The 27,971-nt window shown below is 47.0% G+C and overlaps 1 protein-coding gene across 11 annotated transcripts in view; it reads right to left on the minus strand.

Moving 5' to 3' along the window:
- The window catches only part of LOC127000692 (regulator of G-protein signaling 9-like), a 142,197-nt gene that overhangs the window by 62,265 nt on the left and 51,961 nt on the right, over window positions 1–27,971 (minus strand). For 10 of the 11 annotated variants that reach the window (XM_050865144.1, XM_050865080.1, XM_050864727.1 and 7 more), the window contains one exon: window positions 2,287–2,332. The gene's annotated coding sequence lies outside the window, so the exon portion shown is untranslated. Of the gene's footprint in view, window positions 1–2,286; window positions 2,333–26,613; window positions 26,634–27,971 lie in introns of those variants that run through there. The other variant, XM_050865001.1, reaches the window with a different exon arrangement.

Consider the following 27,971-nt stretch of genomic DNA (forward strand, 5'->3'; position numbering starts at 1 on the left):
AAATAACTGATGGCTTGAAGATGAACCAAATGGGATGAAAAAAAAAAAAACGAGAGTAAGATATGAGAGAGAGAGAGAGAGAGAGAGAGAGAGAGAGAGAGAGAGAGAGAGAGAGAGAGAGAGAGAGAGAGAGAGAGAGAGAGAGAGAGAGAGAGAGAGAGAGAGAGAGAGAGAGAGAGAGAGAGAGAGAGAGAGAGAGAGAGAGAGAGAGCTGGGCAGGATGCGCGGGCTTAAGTCAATAGGGAGCGAGCAAGGAGGAAATATGGCCGAGAAAGTTAATGATTTACAAGAGAAGCGAAAAAAAAGGAAAATAAGATAAAAATAAAGTAAATAATTTAAAAGAGAAGGTAAAAAAAGGTAAAAAAAAAGGAAAAAAAGGTAAAAAGAAAAAAAAAAGAAGAGATTAAAGAAGACAATGAAACGTTTCCATTTGAGAGAGAAAGAAAGAGAGCGAGAGCAAGAGAGAGAGAGAGAGAGAGAGAGAGAGAGAGAGAGAGAGAGAGAGAGAGAGTGTCGGGGCAGGACAGGATGCGCTAGCTAGGGTAAGGTCGATAGGGACGGAGGAGGAGGAGGAGGAGGAGGAAGAAGGGGCGGGGCGAAGAAAGGGGGGGTGAGAGAGAGAGAGAGAGAGAGAGAGAGAGAGAGAGAGAGAGAGAGAGAGAGAGAGAGAGAGAGAGAGAGAGAGAGAAAGTGGGGTGGAGCAATGGTGGGCTGAATGGGGTGAGGCAGCTCGGGGCGGGGCGGGGCGGGGCGGGGTCGGGGAGGGTCGGGAGGGTGTCGGGGCGGGTCGGGGCAAGAGCCACAATAAAGCTGCCTGGTTCTTATTCATCGCCTAGAACGAAGGGTCGAGGTGATGTTACGTCAGAGAGAGAGAGAGAGAGAGAGAGAGAGAGAGAGAGAGAGAGAATATGTATGTGTGTGTGTGTGTGTGTTTACGTTTCGCCTATGGGCACCGGTGGGCTGTCTTGGTGGGGCCTGGTCTTCAGCCCCAGCCCGTTAAAGCGCAGGCAAGTGTTTATAGTGGCGCCATTTTGCTTGGCTCATGCTATTCCCCGGAGGTCATGTTTGATCTTTTTTCAGAGAGTTTCGCTGGAGTTTGGGTTGATAGATGGTCTTCAGGACAGCATGTGGGTAGTCTTAGGCCACTCGGCGGTGACTGAAAAATCCCAGCTCGTGGCACCGGGCGGGACTCGAACCTGCATCCTCCCGAACTTTGGGCCCGCACGCTAACCACTCAGCCACTGCATGTATTTGCCTGCTGTTATGTTTTCGTTGCATCTCTGCCGTCCTATGTCCGTCAATTTGTGAGTCTGTGTGTCTATCTATCTTTTTGTTTACCTGTCACTGCATTAATCTGTCTGTTTATAATCTGTCTGTCTACCTAATTAATCATTTATCCGTCAATGGTTCTGTCTATCTATCTAACAATCAATCTATTCGTCTGTTCCCTGTTCTCTCTCCCTCGCTATATTTTCCGAGCCAACCAATTATAAACTTTGGAGGGGTATTGGAGCGGCGCGGGTCTCCCCCTCCGTCCCCCTGCCCCTCGCTGCCACCGCCACCGCCAGTACGTTTATCTCTTCCCTCTGCTAATTCGTATCCGTCAATGTATTTTTGTTGGGTATTCGTTTTTGTTTCGCCCTTCACCTTGTCTTTTATCATTCAACTCACCGTGAAAAAACACAGCGGGGGGAGGTTCTGTGTGCTTTTTTTTCTGTAAAGTGTCGATCGTGTTTTTTTACTCGTGTTTTATGGAAGCGAAATTTTATAACTGAGGAGGATAGGTGTGTGTGTGTGTGTGGTGTGTGTGTGTGTGTGTGTGTGAGAGAGAGAGAGAGAGAGAGAGAGAGAGAGAGAGAGAGAGAGAGAGAGAGAGAGAGAGAGAGAGAGAGAGAGAGAGAGAGAGAGAGAGAGAGAGAGAGAGAGAGAGAGAGAGAGAGAGAGAGAGAGAGAGAGAGAGAGAGATGTGTAAGAAGATAAAGTTTTTATGATATATGAGCGCACTAACACACACACACACACACACACACACACACACACACACACACACACACACACACTCCCCCCCCTCCCCCCCCTGGACAGCATATATAGGGATGAGCAGGAGTAGATAGACGTTTGCAGTGGATACAGGGGGAAATACAGACGAAGGAAGAAAGGCTGTACCGGAGTTTACCAGCGGAAGGGATGAAGGAATGAAGATGCTGGTTATCTCTTGCATAAGGATTTGGGACATCATAGGGATGAGCAAGGGTAGATAGATATAATCGTATGCAGTGTACTTACCTATCTTCATTGACGTGGTGAGGGCGATAAAGCTGCCGCATCTTATCTGCAAAAGAAGGAGTAGAAAATAAGTATCATGATCGACCTACGAATGATAAAATGATAGTAATAAAACAGCGAGAGAGAGAGAGAGAGAGAGAGAGAGAGAGAGAGAGAGAGAGAGAGAGAGAGAGAGAGAGAGAGAGAGAGAGAGAGAGAGAGAGAGAGAGAGAGAGAGAGAGAGAGAGAGAGAGAGAGAGAGAGAGAGAGAGAGAGAGAGAGAGAGAGAGAGAGAGAGAGAGAGAGAGAGAGAGAGAGAGAGAGAGAGAGAGAGAGAGAGAGAGAGAGAGAGAGAGAGAGAGAGAGAGAGAGAGAGAGAGAGAGAGAGAGAGAGAGAGAGAGAGAGAGAGAGAGAGAGAGAGAGAGAGAGAGAGAGAGAGAGAGAGAGAGAGAGAGAGAGAGAGGAGAGTGGGCATTCGTCATCGATCTTTGGCGTAGCAACGAATACGAATGTGTGTGTGTGTGTGTGTGTGTGTGTGTGTGTGTGTGTGTGTGTGTGTGTGTGTGTGTGTGTGTGTGTGTGTGTGTGTGTGTGTGTGTGTGTGTTCGTATTACTATGTACAATAATAATAATAATAATAATAATAATAATAATAATAATAATAATAATAATAATAATAATAATAATAATAATAATATGCACACTAATAATAATAACAACAACAACAACATCAGCAACACCAAAACATCCCCCCCCACCCCTCCCTACGAATATCAAACAAAATTAAAACTACACTTCGAAATTCCAAACCAAAAATTAAAAAATAAAAACCCTGAAATAAAAAGTCAAAATTCTGAAAAACCGGAACTCTCCCTCAAGAAACAGCTGGCGCGGACCCTTTTTGTCGGCAAGAAAGTCTCAGCGTGCGGCCACCAAGTAGACGGGTCAGCCAGCCAGCCAGATCAAAGCGTGCTCGGGGCCTCCCACTGTGGAAAGGCGGCGCCCACTGCAGGGAAACGGAGCGAGGGAGGGCAGAGCAGAAGCCTTAGGAGACAAGACAAGCAGGAGGGAAAGTACGGGGAGGGAGGGAGAGAGGGAGGCTTAGCTGGTGGTTATGCAGAAGGAGGAGGAGGAGGAGGAGGAGGAGGAGGATTATATAAAAGCAGAAAAGAAAGAGAGGGGAGCAGTAGCCAAAGGAGACAAGACAAGCATGAGGGAAAGTACGGGGTAGGGAGGTTTAGCTGGTGGTTATGGCGGAAGAGGAGGAGGAGGAGGAGGAGGAGGAGGAGGAGGAGGAGGTGGTGGATATAAAAGCGGAAAGAGAAGCTAGTGGTGGAAAGAGAGGGAGAAGGAAGGAGGATGAGTAACGGGAGGACAAAGTGGAGGATTAAGAGGAGGAGGTGGAGGAGGAGGAAGGGGATGATAAAGAAATAGGAAGAGAAAGACGAAGGAAATGAAGAGGAAGGGAATAAAAAAGAAAATGAGCACACACACACACACACACACACACACACACACACACACACACACACACACACACACACATAGAGACATAAAGAAATATAGCTTCCCTCAAAGAAATATAGAGGTTTGGAACAGACTAAGTGAAGAAATAGTATCGGCGAAGAGTGTGCAGAGCTTCAAGGAAAAGTTGGATAATTATAGATACGGAGACGGGACCACACGAGCGTAAGCCCAGGCCCTGTAAAATTACAACTAGGTAAATACAACTAGGTAAATACACACACACTGCTTGCCTTGCTAACACAGCCAAGAGATGCAACAAGTACTGCCAACCTTCCTCAACGTGTGTCCTCTGGTCCTTTGCGGCGAATCGGGGACAAAACCTCCACCAAGCTACCCACCAAACCGAGACTCTGCTGCGGACACTCTTCTAAAACACTGACCAGCTAAGAATACCTTTTATTACCCCCAGGCGCGACGCCCATCCCCCCCCCACACACACATAGATTATTAATTTCATGAAAACTAAGGCATTCGTGGTTGGATGTGGAATATACTTAAAAGAAGCGTTTTATTACAAGGATAATTTGATGGTGTCCTCGTCCCCTTTTCACTTACGAGGCGAAGAAATATATATGGAAGGGAATTTCATGATGTCTTTGATGCGCTCGTGTTTGCATGTTAAGGACAGCGGAGAGAGAGGGAAAGCGTTCCAGCGTTACAATGGCAGGATAATTTGATGGTGCCGTCGTCCCCTTTCTTCGTGCCAGGCAAAGAAATATAGACGAAGGAAATTTCATGAAAGCCTTGATGTGTTCGTGTTTACAGGTTAAGGAGAGGTAGAGGTAAAGAGAGAGGGCGTTCCAGCGGCATGCGTGGTGATTCTGTTGTGTCATCGGCCGTTCCTTCCTGCTGACACGGGCGGGGCGTGACGCGGAGGCCCGGGGAGTGCAGGGGCGCAGGATTTGGGACACACGGGGTGCTAATCTACTTAAAGCTGACCCAGAGCGAGGCGGCGAGGGGCGGTCCTGTTGTTGCCGAGCCTGTGTGTGGAATCCCCGCATGTTGAGGGGCACACACACACACACACACATATATATATACACACACACACACACACACACACACACACACACACACACACCCACACACACACCCACACACACACACACACACACACACGAAGAAGGAAATGGAGAGGAAAACGAAAGGGAAGAGAAAATAAGCACGCAAACACACACACACACACACACACACACACACACACACACACACACACACACACACAAGACCCCCCCCCCTCCCCCTCAACATACACTGCAACTGATCAGCCCTCAACGTGACGCCTCAGCCGCCTTCTCTCCTCCCCAACGCACTCTGTTTATACCTTCCATCTCGGGCCGCAGGATACGCCCCGCCTCAGCACCGCAGCCTCCACTCGCCTCGCCCGTCACTCTGTCATTAGGCGCTAACCACAGACTTCTTCTCCGACCCTCAAGGCGCCGCTGGTGTTGGTGAAGGCGGTCTTGTTTGTGCCATAGTCGGTGTTGCCATCGCGGTAACAAACAGACGAATTGCGTGGCATATTTAATATTTTGACAGCAACGGAAGCAGTTTATGGGTAACAAAAATAGAAAACAACATAAAAAGGCAGCTAAGTTATTTTCACAGCGAGACAACAACAAAAAAGCTCGCTAGACGCTGCAGCTCCGACAAAAGAAAACAGAAAAAGCCGGAAGAGAAGTCAATTTCGAACACCAATCCTTTGTATACAGAACGTTTAGTGGCGCACATACGCAGCCCACAGACACTCCAATAACATCTTCCATCTACGCACAACGGACCTGAGTGAAAAACCAATGGGTGGAAGCAGTTCAGGGTCAACAAAAACAGAACCCAACAAAACCCCCAGCTAAGAACGGCACCAATCCTTTGCAGAACGGGTAGTGGCACACATACACTGCCCACAGACACTCCAGTTACATCTCCCATCCACGCACAACGGACCTGAGTGCCAGACCAGTTCAAATGCAACAACAACAACAAAAAAAACAGAAAGCAACAAAACCCCACCTAAGTATGGCACCAATCCTTTGCAGAACGTGTGGTGACAGACATACACTGCCCACGGACACCCCGGTTACATCTCCCGTTCTTAAAAGTCTCGGCACCTCAGTTCGCCTGTTTGAAAACCCTCTTGCAGAAGTGTTTGGGGTATTCATGGACTGTTTTGTGATCCCAATGATAGTTTGACACGACTTCTGCATCTTGAACGGGACATTCACCACCCATGAAAAACCGGTTAATCTCCTCTGTGGCCTTGGAAAGTGGTCGTAATGGGAGCCCGAGAGGTTTCAAGATATGGACCCTGAGTGCAAAACCAAGACCGCGGAGGTGAGTAGCGACCTTTTGATCAATGAATAAGACAAGAGACGCGACGCTGCTGCTCCCGTCGCCAGTTGTGGAGGAGTCGCCGACGCTGCTGCCGCTACGTCAGAACACTTCTCGGAAAGGCTCAGCGCCCCCCTCCCCTTCTGTACCCCCAACACACCTGCTCACTGCCATATGTTTAACTTCTTCATAATTGTTACTGCATTACTGATTTGGTTTTCGCCTTGTATTGTGTCTTCGGTACTTTTTTGCTTTACCTTCTATCGTGTTCAGTACCATTCGCCAATTTTCTCATGATGTCGAACCTCATAATTATTTTCGCATGACTGATTTGCTTTCACTTGTATTATGAGTCTCAGACACATTTGGTTTTACTATTCTGTAATGTAACACTAACCTGCTAAGTGCCGGGCATCGAACCCGGACCATCTGAGTAGAGGTCAGGGCAGCAAAAGTGGCTCTTTTTCTCGCCATTTGTCCTCGCTTCACGCTCTTTCTGTCTTTCTGCCCAAAGCGAGAGGAACCTTGACATTTGCGCTGTTTGGGCAGACCGTCGTGACCTGGACTGTAATCAAACTGTCCAGCTCTCGTCCACCTTTGAGGAACGCACAAGCAATCAGCCCTGGACGGACAAACGTAGGTAGGTACACAGCCACGCGTAGGCACACACCGCAGCCCGAGATTGAAATTCAGCCGCATCACAGACCTGGCTTACTAAATTATGCACCCCAGAAACCTTTCCACCGTAATCTGCTCACGACCGAGCATTTCCAGGGATGAGAGAGGTTCAAGGTGGAAACCCCGTTCCCCGTAAATGACGACTACGACCACGACCGCCCCAGAGCACCACTAGGCGTATGCAGGGGTCGTGCAGGAAGAGAATGATAAAGACCTTGCAACAACGACGACCTGTTCAGCTGCTTACGACCAGGCCTTGGTAGAGGTCGTTAGAAGGGAAAAAAATCAGTGGTCCCTCCTTCGCTCCCTCTCTCTCTTTCTCTCCCTCCTTCCCTCCCTCTCTCCTTCCTTCACTTCCCACTCTCTCCTTCCTTCTTCGCTCCCTTTCTCTCCCCTTTCCCTCATCTTCTCCTTCCTTCATTTCCCGTCCTCTCCTTTCTTAAGCGACTAGGGGTGAAGTTTGGGACCCCAGAAGACGGGCGGAGAAGAGAGGTCGATGAATGGATGGGAGAGGAAGAGTGGAAGGAGGAGGGAGCCTCGTCTAACTCTGGTGCCGTAACCGAGTCGTATATTAGTCTCATTAACCCCGAGCGTGTTCCTTGAAACGTGGCATCGATATCTGAAGGATGATAGATAGAGAGAGAGAGAGAGAGAGGAGAGAAGCATAGAGAGAGAGAGAGAGAGAGAGAGAGAGAGAGAGAGAGAGAGAGAGAGAGAGAGAGAGAGAGAGAGAGAGAGAGAGAGAGAGAGAGAGAGAGAGAGAGAGAGAGAGAGAGAGAGAGAGAGAGAGAGAGAGAGAGAGAGAGAGAGAGAGAGAGAGAGAGAGAGAGAGAGAGAGAGAGAGAGAGAGAGAGAGAGAGAGAGAGAGAGAGAGAGAGAGAGAGAGAGAGAGAGAGAGAGAGAGAGAGAGAGAGAGAGAGAGAGAAATCAAGAAAACAAAAGAGCAAAGAGTAATATGGAAGAAAGGAAGGAAGGCAGGAAAAAAAGACAAAAAGGGAGATAGAGAGAGATAGATAGATAGATAGATAGATAGATAGATAGATAGACAGATAGATAGATAGATAGATAGAGAAAACCCCCCAGCTATAACTAACATAACAAGAACAACACACATATTATCAAGCCACACAGAAATGAGCAACGCTGTTCAGGGGAGGAGAAAAAAAAAGTTAATATAAAAAAGGGTCGGAATACCATACATTCTGGCACGTCCCATATTGAAATACTTAGAGGTTCTTCGCTGCAGATTCCTGTTTGTAGAGGAAGGAAATATGTAGGTCGCTGGCTGCTGCCGTGGGAGTCACGCCGCGCCGCCTTATCTTATGAGTTCCCCTTCTTGGCTCCACTACGACTATTTCCCAAGGCCACAGAGGAGATTAACCGGGTTTTCATGAGTGGGTGATTTCCCCGTTCAAGGTCGTGTAAAATTATCACTGGGGTCACAAAACAGTCCATGAAAATCCCAGGAACTTCTACGAGAGGCTTTCCAGCTCCCATTAAGATTATTTTCCAAGGCCGCAGAAGAAATTAACTGGGTTTTCATGGGTGGGTGATTTCCCCGTTCAAGGTGCAGAAGTCGTGTAAAATTATCAATAGGGTCACAAAACAGTCCATGAAAACCCCAGGAGCTTCTACGAGAGGCTTTCCAGCTCCCATTACGACTATTTCCCAAGGCCACAGAGGAGATTAACCGGGTTTTCATGGGTGGGTGATTTCCCCGTTCAAGGTGTAGAAGTCGTGTAAAATTATCAATAGGGTCACAAAACAGTCCATGAAAATCCCAGGAACTTCTACGAGAGGCTTTTCAGCTCCCATTAAGATTATTTTTCATGGGTGGGTGATTTCCCCGTTCAAGGTGTAGAAGTCGTGTAAAATTATCAATAGGGTCACAAAACAGTCCATGAAAATCCCAGGAACTTCTACGAGAGGCTTTTCAGCTCCCATTACGACTATTTTCCAAGGCTGCAGAGGAAATTAACTGGGTTTTCATGGGTGGGTGATTTCCACGCCCAAGGTGCAGAGGTCGTGTAAAATTATCATTAGCATCACAAAACAGTCCATGAAAACCCCAGCAACTTCTACCACGAGAGGCTTTTTAAACAGGCGAACTGAGGCGCCAAGACATTTAAGAATACAGGCTTTGGACTGCAGCGCGCGAGGGGGAGGGGAAAGTACACTGAATTATTGAAAACCTGATGCGGGAAAGACCTCGGTCAGTAAGAGAGTTGGAGAGACGAAAAAAAAAAAAAAAAACATACGGAAGGGAAACTAACATAAATTATTGATAGCCTTATGCGGGAAAGGCCTCGGTCTGTATGGGAGTTAGAGCGAGACAAAAAAAACTCGGGTATAAGAATAGTGAAGGGAAACTGCACAGAATTATTGAGAGACTGATGAAGGAAAGGCCACAAAAACAAGAGACGACGAAGAAGGAAAAAAAGATCAGAAAAAAAAGATAGAAAAGAGAGGACGAAGAAGAAGGCGATTAAGAACAAAGCGATAAAGAAAGAAGTACCAGACGACGACGAAGATAACAACGACGACTACGACGAAGAAGACGAACAAAGGAGGTCTGAAAGGAGAGGGGGGGGGGGAGAATGACATCCCCCTCACAACACACCCTCCAGGGCTCTTCGGGCCCCAAACACACAAAAGCTGGCGAGTAAATACACAATTTGTTGACTAGGCTTGTGTTGGAGCCTTACAGAGGACACCAGCCTCCTCCTCCTCTTCTTCCTCTTCCTCCTCCTTCTCCTCCTGGGGCCTGGTAAAGTCCCACCTTGAGTACGCCGTACGCCCATAATTACAAGAGACATTAAATTATTCGAAAGAGTACAGCGACGCGCTACGAATATGATACCATTATTAAGGCCGCAATCTTACGAAGAACGACTCGGGCGACTCAACCTTTTCACGATGGAAAAGAGGGGATTGGGGGGAAAGATGATAAAAGTCTTAAGTACCTCAACAAGTTCAGCAATGTCGATCACTCCAAACTCTTCACGCTACAAACTAACCCGAGGACAAGAAACAACGGTAAAACAATTCAAGCGAAGCGATGCAATACGGATATTGGCGGAAGTTATTTTTCGAACAGAGTCGTCCGCCACTGGAAAAACCTTCCTGCAGGAGTAGTTAACGCGGAACAATCAACTCTTTTAAAGATCGCATTGATCGTCACTTTGCTGTGTTGGAGGTGAACTGAATGAATCCACGAGTAGGAACAGAAGTGTTTTAATCCTTTCCGCAGGTCACCCCTGTGGATGACGGATTGATTAAATCACTGAAAGCAGGCAGCCTCGCAATGAGCCAATTAACTTTCTGCTGCCTGCTTGTCCATGTTTCCTTCATCTTTCTCCTCCTCTTCCTCAGATCAAACATCCTATATCACAAACGTCCTCCGCTCCCTTTCCCTCTTTACATTCCTCATCTTTGCAATCTCCACTCCAGTCAGTCTTACGGTCTCATAATCTCCTCCTCCTCCTTTAAAGCATGTGGGCCGCCAGGAATCTCTAACCTCAAGTTCCTAGAGATATTGACCCCACGAACGAGAGAGAGAGAGAGAGAGAGAGAGAGAGAGAGAGAGAGAGAGAGAGAGAGAGAGAGAGAGAGAGAGAGAGAGAGAGAGAGAGAGAGAGAGAGAGAGAGAGAGAGAGAGAGAGAGAGAGAGAGAGAGAGAGAGAGAGAGAGAGAGAGAGAGAGAGAGAGAGAGAGAGAGAGAGAGAGAGAGAGAGAGAGAGAGAGAGAGAGAGAGAGAGAGAGAGAGAGAGAGAGAGAGAGAGAGAGAGAGAGAGAGAGAGAGAGAGAGAGAGAGAGAGAGAGAGAGAGAGAGAGAGAGAGAGAGAGAGAGAGAGAGAGAGAGAGAGAGAGAGAGAGAGAGAGAGAGAGAGAGAGAGAGAGAGAGAGAGAGAGAGAGAGAGAGAGAGAGAGAGAGAGAGAGAGAGAGAGAGAGAGAGAGAGAGAGAGAGAGAGAGAGAGAGAGAGAGAGAGAGAGAGAGAGAGAGAGAGAGAGAGAGAGAGAGAGAGAGAGAGAGAGAGAGAGAGAGAGAGAGAGAGAGAGAAAGAGAGGACTGGGAAAGAGAGAGAGAACGAGAGAACAAGAGAACGAAAGAAACAAAATGCAAGAGAGAATGAGAAACCGAATGCGAAAGAGATAACGAGAGAGAAAGAGAAACACTTCCCAACCCTGACAACGATGCACCGCGAACCATCACCTGGCCAGCTCGTAACCCTCACCGCCACGTCGCTCGCCGCCCGCCCGTCACCGAGCCAGACATATTCATACTCTAAAATAAAGGGCAGTCAGCGGGGAGTGGCTGGACGGGTTATCACGCCCTCGACACTGGCACGGACGAAATGAAAACTGTGAGTGGACGGATGAAGGAAAGAGATAGATATACTCTTCCTCTGCCGTCCCTATCTCTCATGCCTCTTCCCTGCCTCCTCTTCCTTCCTCTATCCTTTCTTCTTCTCTTCTTCATTTGTTTTCCATTAACCTAACATAACCTACTAACCTTACCTAACCTTACCAAACCAAGCCAAACCTAACCTAACTTTATTAACCTAAGCTAACTTAACCTGACGTAACCTGACCCAAACCATACCGTCCCTTACCAAGCCTAACCTAATCTAACCTAGCCTAATCTTACCTAACCTGACCTAACCTAACCTTATCTAACCTAAGCTAACTTAACCTGACGTAACCTGACCCAAACCATACCGTCCCTTACCTAGTCTAACCTAATTTTACCATACCTGACCTAACCTAACCTTATCTAACCTAACGTAACCTGACCCAAACCATACCATCCCTTACCTAGTCTAACCTAACCAAATCTTACCTAGCCTAACCTAACCTAACCTGACCTGTTCAATAGTGATGCTCTCAACTCTCCCACACCCACGGAATGATAGCCGTGAATGGAAGAAGGGAAGAAGAACAGGACAGTAAAGCTTATGGACGAGCAGCTGAAGTTCACGTTATAATCCACGGTCTAAAAATTGATGGCGGGACAGCAACAGTTCTGCGTCCATATTATTAAATGTCTCGGGCTCCCATTACGACTATTTCCCAAGGCCACAGGGAAGATTAACAAGGTTTGTATAGGTGTTTTCCCCGCCCAAGATGCAAAAGTCGTGTAAAACCATCACCAGCATCACAAAACAGTCCATGAGAATCCCAAACACTTCTCCGACCGACAGGCTTTTCAAACAGGCGTACAGAGGCGTCGATACGTTTGAGAATGCGGGTCCTGGCGGCTCTAAATTGCTATGGTTATGAAACTAGACGGAGTAAGACCCAAAAACCGTCACCAGTATCACAAAACAGTCCATGAGAATCCCAAACACTTCTCCGACCGACAGGCTTTTCAAACAGGCGTACAGAGGCGTCGATACGTTTGAGAATGCGGGTCCTGGCGGCTCTAAATTGCTATGGTTATGACACTAGACGGAGTAAGACCCAAAAAACTACCACCAGTATCACAAAACAGTCAATGAGAATCCCAAACACTTCTCCGACCGACAGGCTTTTCAAACAGGCGTACAGAGGCGTCGATACGTTTGAGAATGAGGGACCTGGCGGTTCTAAATTGCTATGGTTATGACACTAGACGGAGTAAGACCCAAAAAACTACCACCAGTATCACAAAACAGTCCATGAGAATCCCAAACACTTCTCCGACCGACAGGCTTTTCAAACAGGCGTACAGAGGCGTCGATACGTTTGAGAATGCGGGTCCTGGAGGAAATTGATGGTTATGACACTAGAAGGAAGAAAAACCGTCTGAATGAATGAATGAATGGAAGGAAGGAATAAGGAGGAAGAGAAGGAAGGAAGGAAGAAGATGCTGGAAGGAAAGAAGGAAGGGAGGAAGGAAGAAAGAAAAGAAGGAAGAAAGGGTTGAATGAATGAATGAATGAATGGAAGGAAGGAAGGAAGGAAAGAAGGAAGGAAGGAAGGAAAGAAGGAAGGAAGGAAGGAAGGAAAGAAGGAAGGGAGGAAGGAAGGAAGGAAGGAAAGAAGGAAGGAAGGAAGGAAAGAAGGAAGGAAGGAGGGAAGGAAAGAAGGAAGGGAGGAAGGAAGAAAGAAAAGAAGGAAGAAAGGGTTGAATGAATGAATGAAAAGATGGAAGGAAGGAAGGAAGGAAGAAAGAAAGAAAGAAAGAAAGAAAGAAAGAAAGAAAGGAAGGAAGGAAAGAAGGAAGGAAGGGAGGAAGGAAGAAAGGGTTGAATGAATGAATGAAAGGAAGGAAGGAAGGAAGGAAGGCAGGAAGGAAGGAAGGCAGGAAGGAAGGAAGCTCCACTAACATTATTGGATCATTTGTACTCTTATTAAAGACGGACTCCCCAAACAGATCCTTCCTCCTCTTCCTCCTCCTCCTCCTTCTTCGCCATTTTCTCCACCTCCTCTTCGTCTTACTCGCCCTCCTCCTCCTCCTCCTCCTCCTCCGTTTCCTTCTCCTACTTTCCTTTTTCTTCTAGTTTTTCTTCTCTTCTCCACCTCCTCCTTCTCTCTTCTTCTCCTCCTTACTCCTCTTTCTTCTCAACTCCTTCTTCTTCTTCTTTTTTCTTTTTTTTTCTCTTCCTTTCTCTCCTTCTAATTCTCTTTCTCCTCCTCGCCCTCGTCCTCCTATTCCTTCTTCTTTTTCTTCTTCTCCTCATCCTTGTCCTCCTCCTCCTCCTCCTCCTCTTCCTCCTCCTCCTTCTCCATCATCTCCTTCTTCTTTTTTTCTCCTTCTACTCCTACTCAATCTTTTTCTCCTTCCTCCTCCTTCTTCTTCTTCTTCTCCTCCTCCTCCTCCTTTTTAATGGTTACTTCCTACTCTTAATTTCTTTTTGCATTTAGAGCACTTTTCGCCTCCTCCTCCTCCTCCTCCTCCTCCTCCTTCCTACAGTCACACTAATTGCTTCTCCTGCACACACTCGCTCATTAACAAAAGTGCTCTCGGGCAAGGCAGCTTCCTGGACGACTAACGACAAAGATGGCGGACAATTTTCATCAGACATCGATAGCTTTTTTTTTCTTTTGGTTTTAAATGCAAAGAAAAATAAAATCGAGAGTAGGAAGCAACCATTAAGGAGGAGGAGGAGGAGGAGGAGGAGGAGGCGAAAACTGCTCTAAATGTAAAAAGAAATTAAGAGTAGGAAGTAACCATTAAAAAGAAGGAGAAGGAGGAGGAGGAGGAGGAGGAGGAGGAGAAAAAGGCGGGGTCGGAAACGGCGAAAACTGGGCTAATAGAGAAATACAAATGAAAACAAGGCCGAGAAAACGTTCACTAGACACGTTTTTGCACTATAGAACGTTTTTGTCACGTTCAAGAAGCAGGAAGGTAAGAACGGGACGTGACTACTGACCCGTTTTCGTTCTCAAATATAAAAAAAAAAAAACTCATTGAAAGAATAAAATTGTGTCTTGGCCTTTCTGGAACGCTTTCCTTTTCCTTTTAATATCATGGAAACGAGTTGTAATGAAGTTCTAATTCCTTCCTTGTCTTTTGTGTGAGTGTATCAAGACGCCTCTCCACCAGAAATTGACCTCTCTTTTGGCTACTCTTTACTTTTGTGGGACCGGCGAGTAGCAGGCTTCTTTTTTTGTACCCTTTTTGTTGCCCTTGAGGCGTATCCTTTAATGTCAAAAAAATGTAAGTAGGCGACCTTTCCATGACATTGTATATATAGCCACGGAACTGTAAAGACTCATTGAAGAATATGAAAGGCGTCTTAGGCTCTCTGAAACGCCTCTTCTTTTCATCCTAATATCATGAAATTGAGTTGTAATGTAGTCCTAATTCCTTCCTCGTCCTTTGTGTAGACGCAGACGACCCTTTCCATTACCTTACATAGCTACGACGTTACCTTCCTGCCTGACCTTTCCCTATAACTGGACTCTTTCAAGACGGGAGTATCAAGACTCCTACTTCGCCGTCCAAATTTGACCCTCTCTTCTGGCCGCTCGATTCCGTTTTCTTTTGCAGGAGTAGGGTTTAGCAGGCTTTTTTTTCCCCCTTGAGATGGTTCGGTTGATGTTAAAAGAATCTGATCCTTTCCTCCGTCCCTCATTCTTCCTTTCCTCCCCCCTCCCAACACTCTCCCTTCCTCCCTTTCTTATTTTTTTTCCTCTGTCTCTTCCCCTTTCTTCCCTTGAGATGGTTCCGTTACTGTTAAAAGAATCTGACCCTTTCCTTCCTCTCCTTGTCATACTGTAAATCTCTCTTCTTCAGTTTTATAATCCATCATCTTCCTTTCCTCCTCTCCTTCCTTCCTTCAACCTTTTCCTCTGTCTCCTCTCCTCCCTCCCTCTGTCACTCCCTCCCTTTCTTTTTACTTCATCTCATCCCTACACTCAGTTGCTCCCTCCTTTCCTTCCTCCAGCATCTTCCTTCCTTTCCTCCTCATCTCCCTACACGCACTCCTTCCCTCCCTTCCTTCCTTCAACCTTTCTTCCTTCCCTCCTCTCACTAATACACTCCCTCCACTCCCCCCCTCCCTCCATCCCTTCCATCTCTTCCTCCCAGCTGTTCCTCCATCACGTGTCAACTCTTCCGACGGTTTCTGATGCGTGACAGAACCCGCGCGAGCAGGAGGAGACGGAGCGAGACGAGGCGGGCAGACGCGGTACAGAGAGAGAAAGCGAGAGGTGGGAAGGAGGAAGGAAGGAAGGAAGGAAGGTTTTTATAGAGAGAGACGAGAAGGGGAGAGACGTATGATAGAGAGAGGGAGAGAGCACGCGAGAGATGGGAAAAAGAAGCGGAACATGGAAGGAAGGAAGGCAGTTTATAGAGACGAGGTGGCGGCGTTGGCAGCAGTGGGAAGACGTGGAAGATGTACAGGCGTCACGTCAGGTGTGAAATACAGGGCGCGAAGGCGGAGGTGGAGGTGAATGATGTGGAACGAGGCGTGTGTGTGAAGTACGATATGGCGAAGTGGTGGTGGTGGTAGTGGTGGTGGTGGTGGTGGTGAGTATGGCTGGCAAGATGGAAAAATGTTCGTGTGAGTGAAGAGAGAGGCAGAGGAGGAGGGATGGGAAGAAGTGATCAAAGAAAAGAAAAAAAGAAAGAAGGAGGGAAGTGAGAGAAGGGAGAAGGAAGGAAGGAAAGATAGAAGCAGATGCAGGGAGTGAGAGATAGGACAGGGAGATAAAAGAAAAGAAAAAGAGAAAGGAGGAAGGAAAAAATGAGAGAGAGAGAGAGAGAGAGAGAGAGAGAGAGAGAGAGAGAGAGAGAGAGAGAGAGAGAGAGAGAGAGAGAGAGAGAGAGAGAGAGAGAGTAACAGACAGGGATGATACAGGTAACAAACAGGTTATACACACGTACTATACCCAAACACGGTAACGTCACAATCCCTTCCCTCTCGTAGCAGGCTTTCCATATTCACTACAATCCACGAACCGAAGTCTTTCCTCAGTACACGGTAATGAGACCACACCGCCTATCAGAGCCAACGGACGCCTTCTCAAGTCCATATCTTTAAACGCATCGGGCTCCCATTACGACTATTTCCCAAGCCCACACAGAAGAGTGACCGGGTTCTCATGGGTGGTGTTTTATTCCGTTCAAGTTGCAGGAGTCGGGTAAAACTATCGCTAGCATCACAAAAGTCGATGAAAAACGCAGCAACTTCTACAGGAGGGTTTTCAGCTCCCATTACGACTATTTCCCAAGCCCACAGAGCAGAGTGACCGGGTTCTCATGGGTGGTGTTTAATTCCGTTCAAGTTGCAGGAGTCGGGTAAAACTATCACTAGCTTCACAAAACAGTCCATGAAAATCCTAGCAACTTCTACAAGAGGGTTTTCAGGTCCCATTACGACTATTTTCCAAGGCCACAGAGCAGAGTGACCGGGTTCTCATGGTTGTTTTTCTCGTTCATGTAGAGACGGGCAAAACTATCAAGAAGCAGAGTCCATGGAAAACGCAGCAACTTCTACGATTATTTCCCAAGGCCACAGAGAAGATTAATGGGTGTTTCTCCCGTTCAAGATACAGAAGTCGGGTAAAACTATCGTCAGCATCACAAAACAGTCCATGAAAAATGCAGCAACTTCTACGAGGGTCTTTTCAAACAGGCGAACTGAGGCCCTGAGACGTTTAAGAATACGAGCTTCAGTCCCCTTCACCCCCTCCTCCCCCGCGACCCCTGGAGGATCTGTTCCCGTGACGCAAGCAGCCCGCGGCCCGTCCTGTCCTGTCCTCCCCCGCGCGGCTCGGCGATTGGTTGTTGTGGCTGACGTCAAAACGATAGTCTGACACGCCGCTGTCCGCGCTGATGAGCAGGCGACGGATGCAGCAGGTTTATGCCTTCAGCCTCTCTCTTCATTAATGACTGGTACTGACATTTTCGCCATTCCTCATGTTACTCTTTCCCAGGGGCCGATGCAGAAGATGTGAGCAGAGCGGTCGCGCGGAGATATACCTTATGCCCCCAACTAAACTCTAAGTAGATCTTACGCATCAGTTAACACTCATAAAAGTAAAGCGCTTGATATACTTATTTTTATATAAACAGTTAGGTGGACCGATGTGGGTCATGGGAGTGAGGGAAGAGAGAGACGGAGTGATGCACAGAACGGGAAGTATAGGAGGAAAAAGAGAGGGAAAAAGGAAGGAAAGATAGGGCGGGAGGGGCAGAGAGGGAAAGAGAGGGGCAGGGAGGAAGAGGAGAGGGATGAAGGAAGGAAGGGAAGAAAGGAAAGAAGAGGAGCAAAGAGGAAGAGGTAAGGGATGAAGGAAGGAGGGGCAGAGAGGAAAACTGAGGAGCAGAGAGACTGAGGAGAGGGATAAGGGAGGGACAGGGAGGCAAGAACGGGAGAGAGGGAATGAGAAGGAGGACGAGAAGAGGCGGAGAGGAAGTTGTAAAGGAAAGGACGAATGAGAGGCGTAAAGGAGAAGCGGGAGGGAAAGATGGAGATGGACGGGGGAAGGAGAGCGGAGGAAAGCCTGACGGAGGGGCGGGAGGAGAAGGGCGGGAAGAGGAGAGAAGGGCAGAAGAGGCGTGGGAGGTGCAGCAGCCGGTCCCTCCGTGACGTCAGTAGCCCGACGCTCCACTGATGTAAGACTCGTGTATACTTTCCCTCAAACAAAGCTCCCCTCCGTGTGGTCTTCTCTCACGGTCGGTATTGTCAGACGCTTCCACTCCTCACAGCAACTATTACCAAAGGCCGAAAAGGAGATCAGTCGGGTTCTAAAGGGTGTTTTTTTCAGGTTCACGGTACAGAGGAAGTGTCAGACTACCACCAGGGTCATAAAAGTACCCCAGGAAGTGCCCACAACTCCTACGAAAGCCTTGTCAAATATGTGTGCTGCTTGGGCGCCGATATGTTTAAGAATATGACCGCCTGCGTTTAGTCCTCTCTCTAAGGGCTGTATTCTTAACATTGCTGCGCCTAAGCACATATTTGACAAGGCCTCTGTACGCACTTCGGGCATTTCCAGGGGTAGATTAACGACCCTGGTGATAGTTTGCAATTTATTCTGTGAGGGAGCGCAGGAGCCCTGGTTATAAGTCTTTCTTTTTACTGAACTCCTTGGCGAGGGTCGCATGCTTAAATAAACACCCTGAAAATCGATCCCGACCAAAACTTTCAAAACTGATGATGTTCGGAAGAAAGGGGCGAAGCGGGAGGGAGATCCTGAGGGGCGGCACGCTGTCCCGTATGTTACACCCTACGTTGAGGTTCTCGCCAAGGGCCAAATGGTTCCCTAAGCTCACCGAAAATCGATCATCGAAGAAGGTTTAGGTTTTGGGAATGTCCCCAAGACGAGGCTGTGGCGGGGAGGCGCTGGAGGGATGGTCCGCCCTCTAACGTTATCCCCTACGATGAACCTCTTGGCATGGGTCAACTACTTCCATAAAACTCCCGGAAAATCGATCGTAGGAGAAAATTCAGAGTCTGAGGAAGTTCCCGGGACGAGGATTAGGCGTGGAGGCTTTGGAGGGACGGCTCGCCACCCCTCATAACCTTGCCATTCCCTCCCATGCCTCTGTGCCGCTCCTGAGCCTCCTATATTCCTGCTTTTAATCTATACCACCATAGTCAGTACACTCTACGCCCCCGGATATTAGGCGTGGAGGCTTTGGAGGGACGGCTCGCCACCCCTCATAACCTTGCCATTCCCTCCCATGCCTCTGTGCCGCTCCTGAACCTCCTATATTCCAGCTTTTAATCTATGCCAACATAGTCAGTACACTCTACGCCCCCGGATATTAGGCGTGGAGGCTCTGAAAGGACGGCTCGCCACCCCTCATAACCTTGCCATTCTCTCCCATGCCTCTGTGCCGCTCCCGATCCTCCAATCTTCCAGCTTTTAATCTTTTGCACCGTGGTCAGAGCACTCTACGTCCCTGGATACTCAGCTACTCACTATGCACCGCCGCGTGTAATATATTCATACCCCGACCTCCTGTTTTCTCTTGCCTCCAGCCTTCCTCCTATACCTCATAACTGAACCTTAATATTACAAGCCCCTCTACATTCCACAAACGGAGGCTGTGGTTGTGGCTGTGGTTGCTGTGTCGAAAATGAAAGGGATGTGCAAAGATCTTGGGTCCAGGTATGATTTGGGTAACGGGGAGGCGCTGGAACATGAAGAAACAACAGGTCGCATAAGACAATAAAGTCCATATTCTTAAACATCTCGGTGTCCAAACACTCATATTTTTGACAAGGTTTTCTAAGGAGTTGTGGGCCTTTCCAGGAGTAGTTTTATGACCCTGGTGGTAGTTTGACCATTCCAAACCATGAGCCCCCCCAAAAAACACTCATGAGAACCCGATTTATCTCCTTTTTGGCCTTTGGAAATGGTTGATGTGAGAGGTGGAAGCGTCTGAGAATACCAACTTGAAGGTCTCCTTTCCTGTTCCATTCTCCACGACTCTGCAGAGACTCCCATCGTTCCACGCCACGACACAGGCAGCTCCGCACAAAAAAAGGGATCGCTTCTCTCTCTCTCTTGTCCCGTTTGGCTACGATCCATTCGTTACTTGATCCCCACTTTGAGGACGGTCCGCAGCAGGCAAGACCTCGCCCGCCTTAGGTTCCAGGGAAGGGACGGAGGCTGAGAGTGGGCAGGGACAGGAAGCCTCGGAGATAAGAGGGATTGAGGGCTGAGAGAAACCGAGTAAGCGGGGGTCGGGGGTTGAGTGAGAGAGAGAGAGAGAGAGAGAGAGAGAGAGAGAGAGAGAGAGAGAGAGAGAGAGAGAGAGAGAGAGAGAGAGAGAGAGAGAGAGAGAGAGAGAGAGAGAGAGAGAGAGAGAGAGAGAGAGAGAGAGAGAGAGAGAGAGAGAGAGAGAGAGAGAGAGAGAGAGAGAGAGAGAGAGAGAGAGAGAGAGAGAGAGAGAGAGAGAGAGAGAGAGAGAGAGAGAGAGAGAGAGAGAGAGAGAGAGAGAGAGAGAGAGAGAGAGAGAGAGAGAGAGAGAGAGAGAGAGAGAGAGAGAGAGAGAGAGAGAGAGAGAGAGAGAGAGAGAGAGAGAGAGAGAGAGAATCATTTGCATATTAATCAACTGCAACATAATAAGACTGAAACCATTATTTTTCCGGGATCGAGAAGAAAAAGAGCAAGAATTTTAAACCACAAAATCGTATAATAATGGATAGAGTTGTCTGTTTGGGGAGTGGAAACAACAACAACAACAACAACAACAACAACGTAAAAATACACACACTCTACATTATAACAAAAAAAATGTCTGTGAGTGTTTCAATATTTCTCCATTCATGAGGCTTTGTTGTTAGTAGGCTTTCCATGGGTAGTTTGATAAGCCTTTAATACTGAGGCAACTCGCGGTACATACAAGGCCAAGCCACATTAAAAAGACGTTATTATCGGCGTTAAAGAGACGTTAGTGCAGTTGGTAAGGCGTTAGGGAGTTTCCAATAGTGGCTTTTGTGGGGGACTAAAAGACTTGATCAGACCATTTCCGCACGGACCACAATCTAACTTCTTACAGACCCGAGCTAGTAGTATTGCAGGGCTACTGCGTGTGTGTGTGTGTGTGTGTGTGTGTGTGTGTGTGTGTGTGTGTGTGTGTGTGTGTGTGTGTGTGTGTGTGTGTGTGTGTGTGTGTGTGTGTGTGTGTGTGTGTGTGTGTGTGTGTGTGTGTGTGTGTGTGTGTGTGTGTGTGTGTGTGTGTGTGTCTGTCTGTCTGTCTGTCTGTCTGTCTGTCTGTCTGTCTCTCTCTCTCTCTCTCTCTCTCTCTCTCTCTCTCTCCCTTCCCTACTCTCCTTCAGTATTAAAGGGACGAAAGCCTTGGGTTGACCTCTCAGCTGACCGGACTGAGAGGCTTAGATCACACAGTACTCCGTTGGCCACTATATTCGCAGATTTCGGGATACACTGAATTTCTCGGCATTAAGTCCAGGACCACATTCTCCAACATTTCGAGGCTCACACACACACACACACACACACACACACACACACACACACACACACACACACACACATACATTTAGTAAGGCTTTGGTAGAGGTTGTGTTGGTCTTTCTTTTACTATTATATCAACTCGTGTTTCCTTATTTTTCTTTCTTTTCGTCTTTCCTTCCTCCCTTTCTTCCTTCGCTTCTCTTATTTATTCTTTTTTCGCTCATCCTCGCTTCCTTCTCTCCTTTCCTTCCTACCTTCTTTCTTTCTCTCTTTTCTTCCTTCCTTCCTTCCTTGCCTGGGTGCGTCGTTGCTTGCCTTACATTGCCTCGCCTTCCTTCTGCTCTCCCTCCCTCTTTTTTTTTTTCACTGAATAAAGCATGACGTCACTAGTTCAACAAACCTCCTCCTCCTCCTCCTCCTCCTTCTCCTCTTCTCCTCATGACCTTTGACCTCTTCGCCCACCACGTATACAGACCATCGCAGTCTATACTTCATCTAGAACCAAAGCCTCGTATAGTCACCCCGAGGAAGCAAGGATTACACTCCCACCTTCTGCGCCCTAACGTTGGGGGAGAATATTGACGTTTATCACACCGCGGCGAGACACACGAGAGGTTATAGCAACACAAGGGGACATTCTGTTACACCCGGCGCTTAAGAATATTATCGGTATTCTCAGACACTTTCACCCCTCACATCGACTACTATACCAAAGGCTGAAAAGGAGATCAGTCGGGTTATAATGAGTGTTTCTTTAGGTTTATGGTACAGAGGAAGGATCAAACCATCACCAGGGTCAAAAAACTACCCATGGAAAGGCCCACCACAACTCAGACGAAGGACTTGTCAAATGTGAGTGCTTGGGCGAGGAAATGGGATCATGTTTGTTAATGGTCCCTCCAAGCGAGAAAAATGAGAAAAAATCATCACTCACACAAACCATTTCATAATATATATCAAAGCATTTGTGATCAGATTATGTATCATCTATTTTGGGGGGTAAATATCATGGCACAAATTTGGCCCGTCGCTGCTACACGGTGAAGCCACAAATTTGGCCCGTCGCTGCTACCGGGTTAATATATGGAGCTAACTCGTATGCTTGAGAGTCAGCCATACAGCATCCCTCCAGCATCCTATGTATTCCTGTCAATCACAACGCAACATAACACACACGTTCTCTGACATACTCAGTAAATAATATTAAGCCTCTCCTTGTCACACGTCAGCAGCAGCGGGTAAGCACACACTCCAGGAAGCGGTGATCTCTTTGACATCGGTGCTGAGATCGAGTGGGAGGGACACGATCTCTGCCACGCAGCTTGAACACAGTAAAGCCAGTTAGGGAGGGGCAGCAGCTCCACGACAGAGGGGATGCAAGAAGGAGGCGCCGCGATACTCTCGATAGCGGTTCGCAGCTTGTCACCGAAAGATCGAATGGGCGAAGGAAACGCTCGCTGCCACGACTCTTGAATACGGTACGCAAACAAGCCTGAAGGAGAGAGAACACCCGACTCTTTTACGAGGTGCGAGATCCGGCTATACAAAACACCTCTTGCTTCGATGCTAGCTTAGTTTGCCTCCTACTAAATCAAGGCAGGTTTAGGTTAGGTCTGCTCACGGCACTACATCTTGAAAACTGTATACAAACAAGCCTGAAGGTGACAGAACAGCAGACTCTTCCACGAGGTACGAGATCCGGCTATACAAAACACCTCTTGCTTCGATGCTAGCTTAGTTTGGCTCTTACTAAATCAAGGCGGGTATAGGTTAGGTCTGCTCACGACACTACATCTTGAAAACTGTATACAAACAAGCCTGCAATAGAGAAAACAGCAGACTCTTCCACGAAGTGCGAGATACAGCGGCTACAAAACAACACCTTCCTCGATGTTAGCTTAATTTGCCTCTCACTAAATCTAGACAGGTATAGGTTAAGGTCCATATTCTTAAACGCTTCGGGCTCCCATTACGACTGTTTTCATGTGCCACAGCGAAGATTAACCGTTTTTTCATGGCTAGTTTTCCCGGTCAAGATACAGAAGTCGTGTAAAACTATCACTTACAGGATCACAAAACAGTCCATGAAAATCAAAATCAACTTCTACTACGAGAGGCTTTTCAAACATGGGAACTGAGGCGCCGAAACGTTTAAGAACACGGACCTATGACTGATCACAACACCCTCACTGTCACTCATCTTGAACACTGTAAACAAGCACTTCCTCCAGCGTCGAGTCCATTGCTGGAGATACTTATATACAGCCTTGATAACAACAGCCCAGTGCCCCCCCCTAGCATCAAGCTCCTTCTTTGTGGGGCTATAAAAGGTTGATGATGCATGGGGGTGGCCGAGGCGAAAGTATATAATCTAGTTGCTTGTGGGTGGAGAAAGGGCGCGAGCTCTTAACCCCGAGAAAGATTAAAGGGATGGACGGAGGGGTAACAGAGGTGTGAGAAAACAATGGGCAATGGAAGGGAAGGAGAGGGAGGGAAGAGGAATGAGTGGAAAGGAAAGGAAAGGGAGGGAATAGAAATGAGGGGATGGGAAAGGAAAGGAGAGGGAAGGAGAGGTGGGAAGGGGAATGAGAGGAAGGAAAGTAAAGGAAAGGAATGAAGAGGAAGGAAAGTAAAGGAGAGGAAAGGAAAGGAAATGGAATGAGGAAAAGGAACCTGAACGAAGAAAACACACAAAAGACAAGAAAGAAAACAGAATGAATGAAGTAGAAAGAAAAATGAAAAGGAGGAAAAGGAATCAAAACAAAATAAGCTCACAGAGGAGAAGAAAGAAGAAATGTGAAAAATGAAAAGAAAAGTTAGTAAAAAGTTAGTTAGGAAAAGAGAACCAGGTGGAAAAATTAAAAGCAGATGAAATTAACTGAAAAAGAAAATAAGGAAAAGAGAAAAAAAAGAGAAGGCAAGAGAAAGGAGAAGTGAAAAGAAAGAAAAGAAGCAATGAAAAAAAAGGAAAGTTAGTGAAAGTTAGTTAAGAAAAGAGAACCAGTTGGAAAAATTAAAAGCAGGGTAAATGAACTGAAAAAAAATAAGGAAAAGAGAAAAAAAGAGAGGGGAAGAGAAAGGAGAGGTTAAAATAAAGAAAAAAAATGAAAAGTTAGTTAGGAAAAGAGAACCAGGTGGAAAAATTAAAAGCAGGGTAGATGAACTGATAAAGAAAATAAGGAAAAGAGAAAAAAAATAGAAGGCAAGAGAAAGGAGAGGTTAAAATAAAGAAAAAAAAAAGAAAAGTTAGTTAGGAAAAGAGAACCAGGTGGAAAAATTAAAAGCAGGGTAGATGAACTGATAAAGAAAATAAGGAAAAGAGAAAAAAAAGAGAAGGCAAGAGAAAGGAGAGGTTAAAATAAAGAAAAAAGAATAAAATAAAGAAAAGTTAGTTAGGAAAAGAGAACCAGGTGGAAAAATTAAAAGCAGGGTAGATGAACTGAAAAAGAAAATAAGGAAGATAAAAAAAAGAGCAGGCAAGATAGAGGAGAAGTGAAAAGAAAGAAAAGAAGCAATGAAAAAAAAGAAAGTTAGTTAAGAAAAGAGAACCAGGTGGAAAAATTAAAAGCACACGAGTTGCAGCATCGCGTGAGAAGACAAGCGGATACATCACCAGGGAGGACCGTGCCGTGACAGAAGCACTTCCGCCTCTGTCTGTCTGTCTGTCTGTCTGTCTGTCTGTCTCTCTCTCTCTCTCTCTCTCTCTCTCTCTCTCTCTCTCTCTCTCTCTCTCTCTCTTCTACTCTCATCCCTCAATACCTCTTATCTCTAACGCTTCTTCCTCTCCTCCTTCCCTTCCCTACACGCTCCTTCAGTACTAAAGGGACGAAAGCCTTGGGTTGACCTCTCAGCTGACCGGACTGAGAGGCTTAGATCACACAGTACTCCGTTGGCCACTATATTCGCAGATTTCGGGATACACTGAATTTCTCGGCATTAAGTCCAGGACCATATTCTCCAACATTTTCCTTCAGTATTAAAGGGACGAATGATTCACAGCAAACACGACCGAAACACGACACCCAGCTGGTCAGAAAAAGGCGTCGTACTGCTCGTGTTCTTAGACAAATATAAGCCATGGCCGCAGAGGAGATTAGTCGGGTTCTCATGACTGGATTTTGACGTTCATGGTGCAGCAGAAGCCTTGTCAAACTATTACTAGGTTCATAAAACTACCTACCCATGGAAATACTCGTAACACAGACTCTACGAAAGCCTTGCGGATGTGTAGGCCTTGGAATGTTTAAGAGTGTGGGCCTACTGTATCTTGTATTTAGAATTGACAGAGGAAAGAGAGAGGAGGATGTAATAAACGGTACACACACACACACACACACACACACACACACACACACACACGAACAGATAAAAATAAATAGATAGATAGAAAGATACACACACACACACACACACACACACACACACACACACACACACACACACACACACACACTCACACACAGAAAAATCCACCCCGGCAGTCCAGTTCCTTACCCTTGCCTCCCAGACCACTCGCGGCGGGCCCAGGAATTAAAAGAGGGTCCAGTAATTAAAACAACTAAAACCCATCTGGCTGCAGGCGGCATGGGGTGTCCAGGCGTGCCATGGAAAGGAGAAAGGAGGCAGAGAGAAAGAGGCGAGGAAGGAAAGGAGAGAGGGGAACAGGGGAAGGGAAGGAAGGAGAGGATAAGGGATGAGGTTTGAGGAGGTGAGATTAGTAGGTGTGAAGGGAAGGGATGAAATGAGCATAGGAGGAAGGGAACGTATAGAGATTGGTGAGAAAGGGAAGAAATGAGGGGAACACAGAAGCGAAGGGAGGAGAGATGAAGGGATGGAAAGAGCACAGGAGGAGAAGAGATAAGAAATGAAGGGGATATGGAGGGAAGGGCAAGGAAGGAAAGGAGAAAAGGGAACAGAGGAAGAGAAATACTAAACACAGAAGCGAGGGAAGGAGAGGATAAGAAAATGAAAAGAGAATGGGAGAACAAGGAATAAGAAGAGAAAGGAGTGAATAGGGAGGGGATGGGAAGGAAAGGACTGAGGGGAACAGAGGAAGAGAAATACTAAACACAGAAGCGTAGGAAGGAGAAGATAAGAGAATGAAAAGAGAATGGGAGAACAAGGAGTAAGAAAGGAAAGGAGTAAATAGGGAAGGGCGAGAAAGGAAAGGAGAGGGGGGAACAGAGGAAGAGAAATACTAAACACAGAAGCGAGGGAAGGAGAGGTAGGAGAATGAAAAGAGAATGGGAGAACAAGGAATAAGAAGAGAAAGGAGTGAATAGGGAGGAGATGGGAAGGAAAGGACTGAGAGGAACTAGATACTGAAGCGAAGGAAGGAGAGGCTGAGAGAGGTCTGAGCACCCACCAGCACCTCCAGAAATTGGCGCTACATTGTTACCAGAGTCTTCCATCTCTCCGTTGGTCACAGCCTCCGTCCCTGCATGTTACTGACCGTTAGCAGGACGCCCCGTGGCTGGTCTCTCGGTGGTCCAGTCCTTCCCTTCCACTCCACTCACCTACGAAAGAAGGAATATATATGTTAGTTTTTACATAGCATTAGCATGAAAGAAATAAGAGTGAGGGTTCTTAGGAGAGCATTATATGGATGAACATACACACACACACACATTCTCTCTCTCTCTCTCTCTCTCTCTGCCACACACACACACACACACACACACACACACGAGAGCTCCCTCCCTACAAACACACAAACAGGGCCTAGAAACACAAGAAGCCGTTACCGGACTAACCGCCTCGTGGACGTATTGACTTCGTATAAACGCGTCAGCGGCATACATTACGGGACAAATCTGCAATAAATAACGCTAATGCCGTAATTCTGTTAAAACACCCTCCCTCACGCGGCGGACGGGTCGGGCGGGCACGGGCTCGGGAAGGTTCATAACTCATATCCCCGTCTAATATATCTCTTCCCTGTCGGTAAATTGGTAATGTAAACAAGTTGTGTCCACGCGCTGCTCCCGGCTCGGAATATTAACACCAGGAAGTCTTGGCCGGCCGTAAATGGGGGCTTGGGGACAACGGCGTCACTCAGAAGGCAGAGGATTGCACGGCGCGGCGGCGGTCATGCTAACATTTACACATTACCTGAAGAGCAAATGGTGACTCTTACAACCTTTTCCCGGTGGAGAAAGTCTGCAAAAAGGTAATAGAGGGATTCAAAAGGGAGATTAACATTTACACATTACCTGAGGAGCAAATGGTGACTGTTACAAAAGCTTTACACGGTAGAGACAGAGCTAGGAGCCGCACAAGAGTAAAAATCTCGGGCTCCCATTACGACTATTTCCCAAAGCCTCAGAGAAGATTAACCGGGTTTTCATGGGCGGTGTTTTTCCCGTTCAGTATGCGGAAGTCGTGTAAAACTATCACCAGCATCACAAAACAGTCCATGAAAATCCCAGTGACTTCTACAAGAGGCTTTTCTCGGGCTCCCATTACGACTATTTCCCAAAGCCTCAGAGAAGATTAACCGGGTTTTCATGGGCGGTGTTTGTCCCGTTCAAGATGCGGAAGTCGTGTAAAATTATCACCAGCATCACAAAACAGTCCATGAAAATCCCAGCATCTTCTACGAGAGGCTTTTCAAACAGGAGAACTACGGCGCCGAGACTTTAAAATTACGGGCTTAAGACAAACATTCAAATTGCAATGATCTTAATAAGTGTATATGAGTCTAGTCTAACTGCATATATACGTGTAGGGTGAGGGTTCTGCGTCACAAGTGGGCCGTTTGAGGAGCTTTATTTTATACAGGCTTTTCAAATAGGAGAACTGAGGCGCCGA

The sequence above is a fragment of the Eriocheir sinensis genome, chromosome 1 (assembly GCF_024679095.1).
Source record: "Eriocheir sinensis breed Jianghai 21 chromosome 1, ASM2467909v1, whole genome shotgun sequence".
In the NCBI taxonomy this organism is placed as follows: Eukaryota; Metazoa; Arthropoda; class Malacostraca; order Decapoda; family Varunidae; genus Eriocheir; species Eriocheir sinensis.